The sequence below is a fragment of the Montipora capricornis genome, chromosome 7, assembly GCF_036669925.1.
Source record: "Montipora capricornis isolate CH-2021 chromosome 7, ASM3666992v2, whole genome shotgun sequence".
NCBI classification, from domain to species: domain Eukaryota; kingdom Metazoa; phylum Cnidaria; class Anthozoa; order Scleractinia; family Acroporidae; genus Montipora; species Montipora capricornis.
In genome coordinates, this window is record NC_090889.1 from 15706737 (window position 1) to 15721736 (window position 15000).

The following is a 15000-nucleotide window of genomic DNA, read 5'->3' on the forward strand; positions in this document are numbered from 1 at the left end:
CGAGAGAAGGAGCCTTGGTGAGACATTTAATTAAGAACTCCAGCAACACGAAATCAGCTAAGATATGACACAACCCGAGGTTAATATATACAGATCATTCTTGCTCAAAAAGGGGTAAAATGGACTAATTCATCATCAGCTTATGACAACTTCCATGGTATTATAGAAACAGGTGGGAGGTCTTTACTTAATACAGGAAACGCAAATGACCAAAAAAACAAGAAGAAATGTTTGCTAATTGCAATGACGCGCGAAGTAAAAGAAAAACAAGAATAATGGAAGTTTGATCCAAACTTGAAAAAAAAAACAAGACTTAGAAACACTAAAAAACTTTGCACGTACTTTTTTTAACCGGTTTCTTTTTTTCAATAATGTCAGTGATGGTTGCGTCCGCCTTTCCTAGCTGCGGTAAGGTGCGATCGAAAGCCACGGTTCTTGGTACTATATGTATTTGGAAAATTATGGTAGAAGAGGGAACCTGCAATTATCGGCATTCCAGAGAGAATTAATTCTGGAACTAGCACATCGTACTATAACAGAGAATTGAGTTTAAAGACAGCAGCTGCGGTTCTTTATGGATTCATAGAAGACGAGTTTCCTATGATCCACCCACATGAGAAATTGTATTTCAGCGCGGTCATCACCGCACAAAAAACACGAAGGAATTACCCACGCATGCGCACGCTTATCTAATCCGACCGCCCCGCGAAGAGGATTTGCGGTCTGCCCGAGGGAATAATTTTGCTGTCTATGAATATATTCCCAAGGGGTTCTCTGAGATCTAAAGAGCTCAGATAAGGGAATGAAACTTATTTTTTTATTTTTTATTTTTTTGCCAGGGCCCTATGTTCTTCATAATAAGAGGATCGTAGTTAGCATTCGACAACAACTTTCACGTCTAATTTCAAACCTTTCGATTCTATGCTATTGCAAGTGCAAGTGCCGTCTTTAAGATAACGCTTTCAAGTTTGTTATTTCTCTACACGACAGAGCCCGGAGCGCACTAGGCTTCTTTTATTTTTTACAAAAAAATATCACGAACTTCCAATTTTCAAAAAAAAAAAGGTAAACTGAATCTTTTTGTTCGGTATCCAAGGCACCTGCTCCTCTAAAGACTCTAAAGACTGGTGGAGTATGACAAAAATTGATTAGGTTCTCGCGTGTCAGCGCACTCGTCCATGCAAGCTTTGCGATATCAATACAAAAAGATCGGCCTCCCAGGAGGCAAGGCACCGCCTCCTCTAAAGTTTGGTAGAGTTTGACAAAAATTTGTTAGGTTCTCGCGTCATGGTGCACTCGTTTTTTTTTGTTTTTTTTTTTTTGCAAGCTTTGCGATATCAACACAAAAAATATCGGCCTTCCAGGATGCAAGGCACCGCCTCCTCTAAACTTTGGTAGAGTTTGACAAAAATTTGTTAGGTTCTCGCGCGTCGGTGCACTCGCACGCTTTGCGGTTAACCTTGACATAAAAAAAAATCCGCTAGTGAAACCAGGCCCATATACTATTTTACATTAAGAATTTCAAGACGTAAACGCGGACAAAGTCTCAGTCCTGTGGTGTTTAATTAAGTATGGAATAAGACAATTTTCTATACAAAATTCCAAAGATGAAGCTGTACTAGATTGAGAGCGAAGAAACCAGTGAGCAAAGGGCGACTTGTTGTGAAATATTGTTCTCTCGGATAAGAACATTAATTATGTCAAAGAGCCAAAATGACTATGTTGAGCGGTGGCTTATTTTGCGATCTAGAATCGGTAGAGTAATTCCAGGTACTTTCCTCTCAACCTAAAGAACATCAGATTACATGGTGAGATGGCTTTCCGCCGATTTTTAGATTCTTTCGGAAGAATAGAACTTAAATCTCATTTCTATAAATCCCCGCGGCGACTGTCACCTCCTATGAATATGAAGGCGTTATGAACTAATTGGATGAAAGTAAACGCCGACACTCGTATGCAAAGTAAATTAAACGTTCACGGTAGCAACTGAAAGTTTGCTGAAATTATAAAATAATTATTCGTTTCACTAAAGGTGACATAATGTGGAGCAAAGACCTCTGAAACACTCGTTGACCAGATGTTATACGCGAAGCGGCTTCACAAGTTAGAATTAGGTCTGAGGCCGCCGAACATCCTTACTTTTCATTTACGATTTGAGCCTGAAAACGTTCATACCTTGGTGCCCCTATGCCGAAACCCGAGGAGGCAACCTAGAAGTCCTCGCGTGAAATGGGTAAATGTATAAACTAATTGGTAGTTATTGTAAGTGGAATCAATCTCTTTTTGCCCACCCAGGCGCTAAAGGTGGTATCGGTATTGCTTAAACGGGTGCGCAAGTGTTATTGATAAGATAAGATAAGATAAGATAAGATAAGATAATGGTGTTTATTCACAAAACAATCGCACCGTCTACAATACAGTGAATTGCACCTACAAAATATAAATAAATAAAATATGTATATGATATAGAGGATATTACATGGCTGCGCGGGGATACGAATTTTATCTTCGAGTGCTGCAAGTATCTCTCACGAGTGAGCGAAGCGAATAACGAAATGTTCTATTTATCACATAGATATTGATGAAATGTCTAGATTTAAAACAACTTGTTTTATTAATTTGCGAAATGATGAAAAAGTGTTCACCAACCACTAAAACACGCATGTTGTGTAACATGAAACAAGATATGAAAGTTATGAAAAACAAATCATGATAATGTAAAATTTGCAGTAAAAATGTTAATGTAGTAGATAAGAATTATATTAAAGCACAAAAGCATCGTACAATGAAGAGGAATCTCGCGTTTTATTGGCTAATAGTGTTCATTACCATGACGACAGCTATATCCTCACATGTGAAAGATAAAAATGGTACGTTCACTGCCCGCGGTGAAGATATGATTTTTTAGTAAAAGGAGAAATCCTGGTATTTCATCAGTATCTATAGCTATATAATAAAAAAATATAAACAAGCATTTACTTTAAGTTTACACTAGGTATACTCTAGGTTTCCCAACCCTAAATGCTATTATATAGCAAATGACTTTCTACACGTTGTTGGGAAAAGAACTTGACTTAGGTCTTTCGGTTCTACATCTGAATAACGAATAGTTATTAGACTTACGTAACAAACGACCGGCGCTAACCCTTGACGGAGGAACAAGGTTGTTAAGGCGCGAGCCGGGCATACAAATCTTCTTGAAGGCCTTTACATTTGGTGATGTTCTACATGACCGAGGTGCTTTAGGAGTCACGAAGTCAAAACTCGCAAGGAGAACCAAAGTACTGTTCGAGTTAGCAATTGAAAAATCAAACATTGTAGTAGATCTGATGCAAATCGAGTTACCTGGCTCAGAAGGGGCGAGGGACGATTTGTCAGACGCAAATCGGAAACTGGGGTGACATATTCAGAATATAATTTCAACGAATCTAAACTGCCTTTCCTACTATCTTTGGTGGGGGCAGATATAATGAAAACTATTACTAGTTCTTAAATAAACTTGTGTGGTATACTAATTTCGACGACAAATTGAGTTGTTCTTTAGCGTATCATGCAATAAGAAAACCATACTGCCAATGTTAAAGAAGGTCCCTAAGCATTTGAGTTAATTGTCCTGTTAGAGAGCAGTTTTACATTTCTTTTATCTTTGTTTATAATACTCAAAGTAGGCAAATTAAAGACTCTCAGCCAGGGTATGTTCTTAGTATGTTTTTTTATTTATTTATTTATTTTTTTTTTTTATTTATATCCTATTTCGCACAAATTCAAGTCTACCACATCATCAAAAATATACTTCTATCCAGAAACAGACACTTGATTTTTCGTTCCAGTCAATAGATGATAACTTGTTATTTTTGTTCGACATTAACAATTGCACAGCAGTTAATTTAAAGAAGAAAAGCAGATGTTCTTAACAAAGCAGTGTTTTTAACAAAAAAAGACGAAAAGAGAACGAAATGAAAGCCGGACACATGTACTTTGGAAAAGCCAACATAATCCACGCACTAGATTCATCAATCTCGTTGTTATTTGTATTGGCTAAATCATGCATTATAACTTCTATTAACACGTCTGATCCAGTTTTTACGAGTTTTTCTTCATTTTTGCATTAATCAATCACTGTTTCAAACGTCTACGTGCATAGAATCGTCTCGAATTGAAATATGTGTTCGAATGTGTGCCTTAGGCAGTTAAAGACCTTATGTCAAATTGTCAAAATTACTCTTGGGTGCTATTTTTTAGCCCCCCCTTTCCACGGCTGTGAGGTAGGTTGCCTCGCAAAAGGCTCAATGTGGCGGATGAAATAATAAAACCCATTATTAAAGAGGGCCTCTGTCTTTAAATTGAAACTGTGTTTTTTTCTAAAAAAAATTTCGATCTAAATCAACTCTCACAGAGTAATCTAATCCTACTTTATGTGTCGCTAAGTCTTCAAAAGAGTCATGAAAAAAAATATCATCATTTTCTTTCTCTTCCACTACAAAGAAGCCATTTTTAAGCATTTCCGCCAAGCAATACGTAGCAACTGTAGTATAACTAAAGATAACAGGGAAGTGTCCAATTAGCGCGGCGAGTTTGGCAGAAGGGGAAGGTATACATGTTTTCGCTCAAATCCGGTCTCAGGTTGCATCCGTTTCAGTTTACCTACAATTGTTGATTAAATTGGTGATCCTCATTTTTCCTAGGTTGAATATGCACTCTACCTAGTTTAAAGCAGCTATCAACCTCCCAAAAAGGACTGGAAAAACCTATACATTCCCTCAAGCTCTATATTACGCATCTGACCACATCTTCTTAATGTTTCGTATCATCTTATCGGTTTCTGCACTAATATACGTAACCATTCAGTCTGGACATTACACCAAAGTAAGGGAACAAAAAACTGGGCTATGCACTTGCCGGTACTCGAACTAGGACCCTTTAGATCTATAGGGATCTTTGTAGGGCTGTCCACGTTATGCTCAGAATTCTCGATATTATGCTGATTCTTTATGGTCAAAAAATGTTATTATTATGCTCAAAAAGTCCCACTATTCTGCTTAAAAAGTTTCCCCCGGATCACTCATTCTTTACCTAAAATAAAATACAGTAGCTTGATATGCTTATATGGATGATTATATCGACAACGTAAAGTATAAGTACTCCTTTTATATTATGTGATCATCTTTTGTGATACTGAAACATGATGGAGGCTTCAATCTAGTCCTTCCTCCATAGCACATGCTTGGTTGACCTGAAAGGCATTTTGTAGCAATGAGAAGACCCTCTCTGAGGCTGCAGATGACGGATGGATAAGCAAGATTTTCTTGCATGCTATTGCCCAATTTGGAATTTTTCTTACTTTTACGCTGGCGCAATGCTCAATGTTCATGCCTTACTATTATGCTCAAAATTATGCCGTTTTAACGTGGACAAACCTAGTCCTGTCTCTTCTCTCTTCAAAAAAGCAACGTTTGACTCGATTTTTGTTAATTGTATATTTCAGTTTACAGTGTCCCCGGCTAGTGCTCCAGCGCTAAAAAGACTAGACAATCATATAAAGTTCCTTTCCTTTCCGTTTTTCACCTCGTGCACTACAAACAAGCTACAACGACAAACGTGCTCAATCCAGCACAGTTCTTTTCATTGTTTACTTTTCTATAATAAGTCAACTAATACCACGCATGTATAATAACCAAAACTAATCCTAACCTGACCTAGGCTTCAAAAAACAGTTTCTTCTATTCATCTGAGTCCGTATTCAACATAGGTAAATTGAGGATCAGCAATTTAACTTAGATAAAAACACATTCAACCTGAGAACGGATTTACAGGCAACATACACAGCCGTCTTTATTTTTATCTCTCGCAAAAACAAAAAACAAATGGGCAAAATAAAGACTTTCTTAACTTGGGTATGTTCTTTCTTATTTTGGTTAATCTCAGTCTGAACGTTCTTAGGAAAAAGGCTACCATATGTACTTACCCAAACAGAGACTCTTGATTTTTCTTTCCAGTCAATAGATCCTAACTTGTCATTTTTACTGAAAATTATAAATTGCACGGCAGTTAATTTAAGGGAAAGAAAAACAGATGTTCTTAACAAAAAAAAGAAAACGAAATTGAAGCCGGAAATATCTACTCTGGAAAAATAAATATAATGCACGCACAAGACTAGTCGATCAAGATCGTTATTATTATTATTTTGGTTAAATTATGCATTATAACTTACATTAATACACCTGATTCAGTTTTTACGAGTTTTGCTTCATTCTTGCATTAATTACTCACTGTTTGAAAAGTCTACGTGCATGGAATGCAAACTGAAAAATTCGTTTAAATTGAAATATGAGTGCTTTTACGAAGTTGAAGACCTTGTCAAATTGTCAAAATTACTTTTGGGTGCTTTCAAAGCTACAACACATTGACATTTGGTCAAGTGTTTTTTTCTTTTTTTTTTCTTTCTTTCTTCCCTTTTTGGTGTCTAGTGCTTTAGCACAAAAAAACAAATAGGCAAAATAAAGACTTTCGTAACTTGGGTATGTTCTTAGTACTTATTTTGGTTAATCTCAGTCTGAATGTTCTTAGGAAAAAAGGTTAGAGTATATCCTACTTCGCAAAAATTCAATTCTACCACATGTACTTACCCAAAAAGAGACTCTTGATTTTTCTTTCCAGTCAATAGATCCTAACTTGTCATTTTTACTGAAAATTAAAAATTGCACGGCAGTTAATTTAAGAGAAAAGAAACAGATGTTCTTAACAAAAAAATTAACAAATTACTTTTGGGTGCTTTCAAAGCTAACATTGACATTTGGTCAAGTCAGGGGGGGGATAGAAAAAAGGCCTGGGACCGAGAAACGATGTTCTCACAACTTGCTAAGCGGTAATCTTGGTCAGCGGGGTATTTTTGAGCGGGCGCTCTTTGTGATAGCAGGCGACTGTCATAGCAGGCCTGCTTTCAGGAGTTTTCGAACGTTAAAAAGATGGCGATCTCTGTAAAAACTATGTGTCTGTTGGCTTTATTGTTGGTGCTATTATCACGAAGTGAAGTTGAGAAAACGTTCATAGCTGACTCGTTCCCTAATGGCTCTGAAGCTTCCCGTCGAGGCACAACTCACACAAATAATTTACGAGTACGAGTTGAATGCGTAGTCCGCGTAGCTAGTTTGCTCGACATAAATCCGTTTATTCAGGGGAACCCAAATATTTCAAGTTGTTTTCGATGCATCGTCGGATATCCGAGTTTTAGGATTCAGACGGTAATCAGTGTAATTTATTCACCTAAGGACCTCTTCCTGTTGTTCGATGGCTCCAAAACATCACGACAAACATCGTCGAACCAACCACGTTTAATTTCTTTCAACATAATATCTACTGGTAACGTGTTCTTCTCGCCGAAATACGAAAAACTGCTTTTGGAAACTTTCCTGTATATCAGCGGGATGTTTTGGGTTGGGGAGATCTGAAGGAAAGAATATTTTAAAAAAATGTTATTTCATTCGACCCACCAAAAGTGCTACTTTCCATTCTTGAATTTGTCCTAGTCAAGTCAATTTTTATTTATGCTCAGACAGAAATAATAATTAATAGAAATTAGTGCTTAAAATATAACATCAAGGGATTGCCAAGAAAAAGAAATTTTACAATTGTAGGTTCGTTCATTGAACTAACCAAGTAGGTGACCCAAAACAAGACATGAATGAGTCAAGGAAAAGAGATGCAAAAGAATTGTTTTAGATAAAAAGTATTACTTTATTAATTAAATAACAGTTAAAGATTACATAATTGTAAAACATTAGGAATCAATAATAGTATTATAACCACCAATCACAGAATTTTTGATATATTGACGAAAATTGGAAAAAAGCTTGATTTTCTTAACATCAATGGATAAAGAATTCCAAAGTTTTGGACCAGTGTAACTGAGAGAACGAATACCGCATTGAGTGGTATGAACAGATGTAACAAACAGATTATCAATCTGTGATTGACGTGTATTATATGAATGAATAGAAGATACCGGGTTAAAAACATTAACAAAACTAGAAGGGCTTAGTTTATGGTGCCACTGATAAACAAAAGATAGAATTTCAAGATGAATTATGTCAGAGAATTTGAGGAGTCTGATAGTGGCTGTCCTATATTGAATGTCAGCTGCAATCCTTTCAGCTGGGAACGTGCAGTGTCTCTTGGAACTAATTGTAACATCAAATTCTGGAACAAGTATTTTACCAAGGGTCTACCAAGCCTATCTGTCATCTTGGTGACCCTAACTCCAGCGATTGAAGCATACACCTGCTAGCTATCTCATGAACTGCAAATGTTCAGCTTGAAGAGGGATAACTAAAAATTGATTATTTGGTAGAAAACTTAAGAAAGAAGAGTGACCTCAGATTGGACAATGAGGATCTCCTTTGGACCCTGCAAATTGAAATTCCAGGAATTCATTTGTATATACAGGAATTCCACTACCACTATCAACATACCTTCCCATTTGCTATCAATGATGCAGGCAGTTACCCCTTAACTGCCTGTAGGGGAAGTTATGAAGCCAACCCGAGCATGTGTGTTTTGAACATTACAGTTGGGATAGAGACAACCACATGAATTATGAGACGGGTGAAATAGCATATATTCCGTGCTGTTCACGTCAGGTAAACATCAAGTGTGTCCAGCCATATGGCTGTTCACACCACATGTCCAACTTCTTGAACAGTACATTTCATGTTACATGCAACAATGGAGACAATGTGACTTCTACTAGTGATGTCCAGTCAACGACCAGAAACAAGAATTTTATTTCTTTATTTGTTTTTGCAGTCAAGGCCTCAAACATTTTCGTGCGCAACAAGCTAACACTCAGTGATCAACCCTTAATGAAATGTCCTCCCCATAATGGCATGTCATCGTCCTGACATGGCCCATTTATACTTTTTATTGATAACAAAACTCCCTCCTAGCTGGAAAATTGCAATCAGTGGTGATAGAACAATCCAATCTCCTGTAAGAAATCAAAAACACAATGTCAACGATAGACAAATTTTGCTTGCTGAAACTGGCACTGTGGATGCAGTGGAAGACAGAATGTGAGAACATGGCAGGAAAGCCTTTTAGATGAAAGAGGACTGACTTCACCAAGAAAGAAATGGAAACTGCTTAAATTGAAACTGTGTATATTTGCTCCAGACATGTAATTGTTTTTGTTTTTGTTTTTTCAAAAAAAAACCTTGATTAGAAAACTTTTAATTCAACCAATTTAATTCTCATTTTTTGTTGTCTCAGTGTCATCACAAAGTGGAGCAAAGGAAAATGAAAATGAAACTGGTTTGAAAATTTTATAACCAGAACCAAAGGGAGGGCAGGGGGAATCCTAGAAAAAGTGACAGGTGTGCTCCATTCTGCCTTGACCGAAACACAATTAAAATCCATGACTCTGAACCACTTATAATGTTTAAAACTCTTTTTTCTCGTCTCTTCTCTTTATAATTTTCTTTCTTCTCTCTTTTTCTTTATTCCTTATCTTTGTATTATGTCTGTGGTATGGCAAAAAAATTAAAAAAATAACAAACAACAAAAACTAACCTGATCATATATAGAGTTTACCTTAGTACCTTTCTGGCTAAAAAGACTATATAAAGCCAAACAAAAGTTTGTTGGAAAGACTATTCTAATTCGTTTTAAGGCTTTGTTTTAAAAATTCTAATGAGCACTCCATCGCTTTTATGTAGGAATCTCGCCCCAGGAGTATCAATGAAAATCCTCAAAGACAAGTAATGCAATTGAAGTAAAACAAACAATGCAAGCAAAAGAACTCTTCCTCAATGAAAGCTGGTTTTCACAATATTCTCTTTTCGCGAACGAATTTCTTTTTATAGGCGGTAATAAATGCTAGCTGGAAAAAATTACAAAGTAAAACGTAGGTTTAGTTATCAAATAACACATGCAAAGGAATGTCTATCTCTGAGTATTAAGTGTTTCTACTACAAATACCATAAATCGAACGCCCGATTGACATTTTACAAAGACAAAAAAATTGAAAAAACTTGAAAAATTGCGAGTTACTATACAGCGGGGATAATTACTGTTTGCTCACCAACCTGTTTTATCACCTAGCCAATAATCTTAAGCTTACTAGCTCAAGAGGTTTTTTTAACGCGAAGTCATACACATTTACAAAATGTTGCCTTACCTTGATCTCGGAGAAACCACTGTGCGTTAAAACCGACGTCCACCAAGAAGTAAATTTTCCAAATTGAAGGGCTTCGAAATAAAAAAAAATCGTTGAATAAACTAAAAAAAGCCACCACATTTCGCACCGACATCGGCCGCCATGTTTCTTGTTTTGTTTACATTTCGGGATGACAAATTCTGCTCGTGCGCAATACACGAATCCGCTGACTGATGCCTCCATGATTGCTTTGCAAGTTGTGAGAACATCGTTTGGATTTCATTTAAGAGAATGTATGGGAAGTTGCTTCCCCCCCCCTGGGTCAAGTGCTGTTTTTTTTTTTTTTTTTCTTTCTTTCTTTCTTTCTTTCTTTCTTTCTTCCCTTTTTGGTGTCTAGTGCGTTAGCACTTGTTCTCATGGAGTAAATATTCTGCCAAATATATTTCCATAACAATGTGAAACTAAAGGTCTACATATAACATTGACAGTCCTGTTACAAGGAAAGACTTTCGTGGTAACACTTGCATTTATTTCTTCAATTATATCATTGTGTAACATTGTATTTCCATAAGCAGTTCTGTTGCAGTTTTTAAAAAACAATTTGAATTATTAAATATTGCCTGCTAGTGCTTCACGTTTTTTCCTGCTGTGCCCATTTCCATACGTAAATACGACCCTCTATTTTGGAAAGTTCTTTTAACTTTTTATTCTGCAACAGCAGCACCACAATTGCTGAAAAAACAATTGGGGGAGGGTAGGTGCGGGTAACCAGGGTGCTCCACGTTCAAAACTGTTCCCTTTTTCTTTTTTTCAAAATACAAATACTTCTTTAAAAATTCCATTGTCATTAACTGTAGGAAATATCATTAATTCATTTGTTTTAATCAATACACACCCTTCATACAATGACCATACCACACGGAATGCACTAGACACACGTTCGCATTGCTGACCTATTTTTTAAGTATCCCTTTCCACGGTTGCGAGGGGTGTCGACTCGCAAAAGGCTCACAGTGGCTGAGTGAAGAAAGAAACCCATTGTTAATGATGGCCACTGTTAAATCGAAATTGTATGTGCTCAAGTCCAATTTTTTTTTTTTTCGAAAACAATTGTCACCTAAATCAGCCCTCACAGAACGAGGTAGTCCTAATTATGTGTGCCACTTCGTGTACAATGCAGTAAAAATGGTATTATAATTTGGCCTTTTTTCTCTGCCATCAAAACGAATCAAGCCATTTTTTTTATCATTTTCGCCCTACAATGCGTAGTAGTATAATTAACAAATCCAAAACATTTTCCGAAAAATGAATATTTGGCCGAGAAGCGAAGATTCGAGGGCAAATAAGTTATTTTCAGGACAATCTCTCAGCCAAGGATATAATCAGCCAACATGCCAGCAAGCCAGAAAGGGGTTTAGATATTTTATAACCCTCCCATTAATTTAATATCGCGCAAAAAAACCGGTCGTAAAAAGCCAATGTTTAATGTGATGGCGGTGCTTCGCATTTTTTTTTTAAGTACTGTTCAAAATTTGACTACAAAAGAAAGCGTGTCGGTCTTAGAAAAAAAAAAAATCAAAATTATTTTATTTGTCACTGCGAGTCGAAAACTCGAAATCAAGATGCTTTTTTGCTTACTGAAAAAGAAATTTCATTCGTCCATGAAAGGCAGAATGTGCAAAGTCTCGATGGCAGTGTATTTAAGTGCGGCTGGAACTTTTATAGTTAGTAAACGCTTTGTATTAAATTGTCTACTCTATAAAATGACTCAGTCTAAGTTCGCTTAGGATTAAATCTGTAAAGTCTGCTCATAACTTTCTACACCTTCAAAGACGTTGACAGCATGTTTTGTGGACTTTCCGCAACAGCATTTGCGACCAGCTTTTTAATGTCATTATCACTAGACTCCAGAAAACGAGTTTGTTTTTCTTCCATGTCAAATAAAAACTTTCCTGCTGCCTAGTTTAATTTTTCCGCAGGCTTTCTTTTTTTTTCAATGATCAATGATCGCTACAGTATTTCGCTGGGTTATTGCGTGATAACTGTCCTATGAGTTTGCACCATGTGACGTAAATTAGCCAATAGCAGCGCCTGAAAATTAATGGGTGGGTCATATTTGAAGATGATAGGGAAGTGCCCAATTACGTTCAGTCTTCACAAGAATAGTTTAAAATGCCGGAAATTTTGGGTTACTTTTTCTATTCAAATGTGTGGCAGCAACCCAATTCAATTTTGGGAAAGAAAGTTATTCTATAAATGAAATGTTTTCCATATCTGGAATGAGATTCTATGTAACTTACCATGGCGTCGGCTCTCACGCTACGAGCAGATCTTACCTAGTGTTTTGTTCGACTCAGTAAAACAGACTGGAGCTTCTTTTTATAATATAGATAATGATGCAGAAAAAGACAGTTTTTAATTTAATTTTTCTCGATATTACTTGAAAAAAACGCAAAATAATCATCTTAACTGATTATTTCTCTGATTCTCGCCGCAACACAGAAATGTGAAATTAATCGCTTCGATAATTTCAAAAATGGCCCAGGACACTTAAAAAGGATTTCACATTGGTTGTCAGAATTATTCAAGCCAGTTTAAGCGCTCGAGAAAGATTTTTCGAGGTCTTTCCTAAATTGTTCATTTTAGTAAGTGTCAGATTTTAAAATCAACTTCAAAATGAGTCAATGCAATCAAAATGGATTGTGAAGCTGAGGTTAATTCACATGCATGAAATAGTATTACTGCACCGGTTTTCAATTTAGTGCCCTAAAATGAAAGCCGAGTAATAAGCTTGTATAACGAAGAAAAGACGTAGAATGACAATTATATAAATCTGTGATAACGCGGCAAATCAGAGACTTGCAGCCGAGGCGCTTAATTGTGTAAGATTCTTATGCCATTACCATGCGTAGTTTTAATTAGTTGCGTCTATGCTTTGGATCCTCAATAGAGCTCTGCCTTAAGTAGCTTCCGTTTCAATTTTAAAAAGGACCAGTCTCACTTTTTTGGTTTGTTTTGGTGGTGGACCGTCATCAACTGTATTACATTGGGCGTTCCTTCTACTCGCGGCTACTTTTTACAATTAATTAGTTCATAACGTTTATTCCCTAAACATCAAAGTCAATAATAAAACCTAGTGTAGTTGCCTAGCTTTATTCTGGGCGAGGACATATGAAGAGGCCTTATATAGATGGTTTTCAATCACGTGATGAAACGGCCACGTTGGTGCACAAAACAATAGCAAATTATGGCTCATGTGTTGCATTACAATAGAGTCACGTTCCTAAAAGACCTTTCTCTCTATTGTTGTGTGCACCAACATAGACCACTGTCATAAATGGCGACTATTTTTACATTCTTTTGTCTTTATGTTAATTAGACCTACTGCTCTCATTTTCAAACAGAAATTCTTTTCAAAAGAGGCTACAATCCTGGTCAAAACTGTTGGGACAATTCGCGCTTTTCCCCCTACCCCCATTATAATGTGATTTTTCAGTCTCCAAAATCAAGTTCCGTTCAGCGATCGCTGGCATGTTTCAACATTGTCTGGGGGGAACGGGGGCACGAAAAAGGCAGCGAAAGAAGAACACACGTTGCTCATATAACGATGGAAGCATGTACAGTAAATTCTCTACTTTTGGTCCAAAATTTGACAAGTGCCCCGAAGTGTTTTGACCCGGATTGTAGAAAGGCTCATTAGCATTAAAGCAAAATACTATTTTATTTGGCCGCCATTATGAAAGAGGTCTGTGGCTGCTGCAACGTCAGGTGAAAACTCCCATCCATACGAAATTTCGCAAAGAAGCATATTAGGTTTTTCTTGCGCGGTTTCCGGTGGTGAAAGCGAAGTGAATTGAAGAATTTCCGTCCGCCGCGCGCGAGAAAAAACCTCTGGTACCCAGCATACTCAGCCTCCGGCTTCGGCAGGTAACACAAACTTTAGCCTTGCTAATTATCGCTATCAGGGGAAAACTTCATCCAATAAATGCGTTCGTGGAACGCAAGCCTACTTTTGACCTGTGACTTTCGAGAGGTGGTTGTCCTGTGCACGGTTATATGCGGGAAAAATCCACATACCTGACATTCCTGTAAGGACACCAAAATGGCCACCCCGCTTGAGTTTTGCAGGGGCATGTCACGGCCAGTAAACTGGTACCGTTACTTTTATTTATTTATTTATTTACTTATTTATTTACTCAAATTCAATTACATAGATGATCAAAACAAAAACAACAACAAAGAATTAAATATATGTACAAGTATAAAAAGAGGGAAATCTGAGTAATTAGGCCAGTTTATACAGAATTCTGGATTCCTTATATTAAATAAACTGCCTGTGATAAAATGCTAAATACATAAAAAACTAACATAGACAATACGTGATCAAAAACTGTAAGAATTTATCCTTACTTAAGTTAAATTCACTAATATAAAACTTATTCACTTTCTTACTAAACAATGATACTTGATCAATTGTCCTAATAGCTACAGGTAGACCATTCCACAAGTTTACAATACGATTAAAAAATGAGAATTTAAAAACGTCGGTTCTAAAACGACCCTTCGCAAGTATGGCTTCTGAATTTCTCATATCGTACTTATATGATGTGAAGCTAACATACGAGAGGACGTCAAAATCAATATGCCCCTTAAGACATTTAAAAAAGAAACATAAATCTAAAACCTCCCTTCTAAACTCCAGAGGCAAAAGACCTAATTTAGCTAAACGTTCTGGATAAGTCAAATCACATTTTAAGATGAATTTGGTGGCACGCCTTTGAACACGCTCAAGGGCCTTAATTTTTTCTTTAGTATAGGGAGACCAAACTTGAGATGTGTACTCCAGCTGC

General features: G+C 36.7%; 1 protein-coding gene across 3 annotated transcripts in view; it reads right to left on the bottom strand.

Moving 5' to 3' along the window:
- LOC138058261 (beta-2 adrenergic receptor-like) overlaps positions 1-15000 on the bottom strand; it is a 40504-nt gene that overhangs the window by 20430 nt on the left and 5074 nt on the right. For 2 of the 3 annotated variants that reach the window (XM_068904173.1, XM_068904172.1), the window contains exons 2-3: positions 6627-6684; positions 5966-6023 (exon numbers count right to left, since the gene is read on the bottom strand). The gene's annotated coding sequence lies outside the window, so the exon portion shown is untranslated. Of the gene's footprint in view, positions 1-5965; positions 6024-6626; positions 6685-11103; positions 11168-15000 lie in introns of all 3 variants that reach the window. The other variant, XM_068904170.1, reaches the window with a different exon arrangement.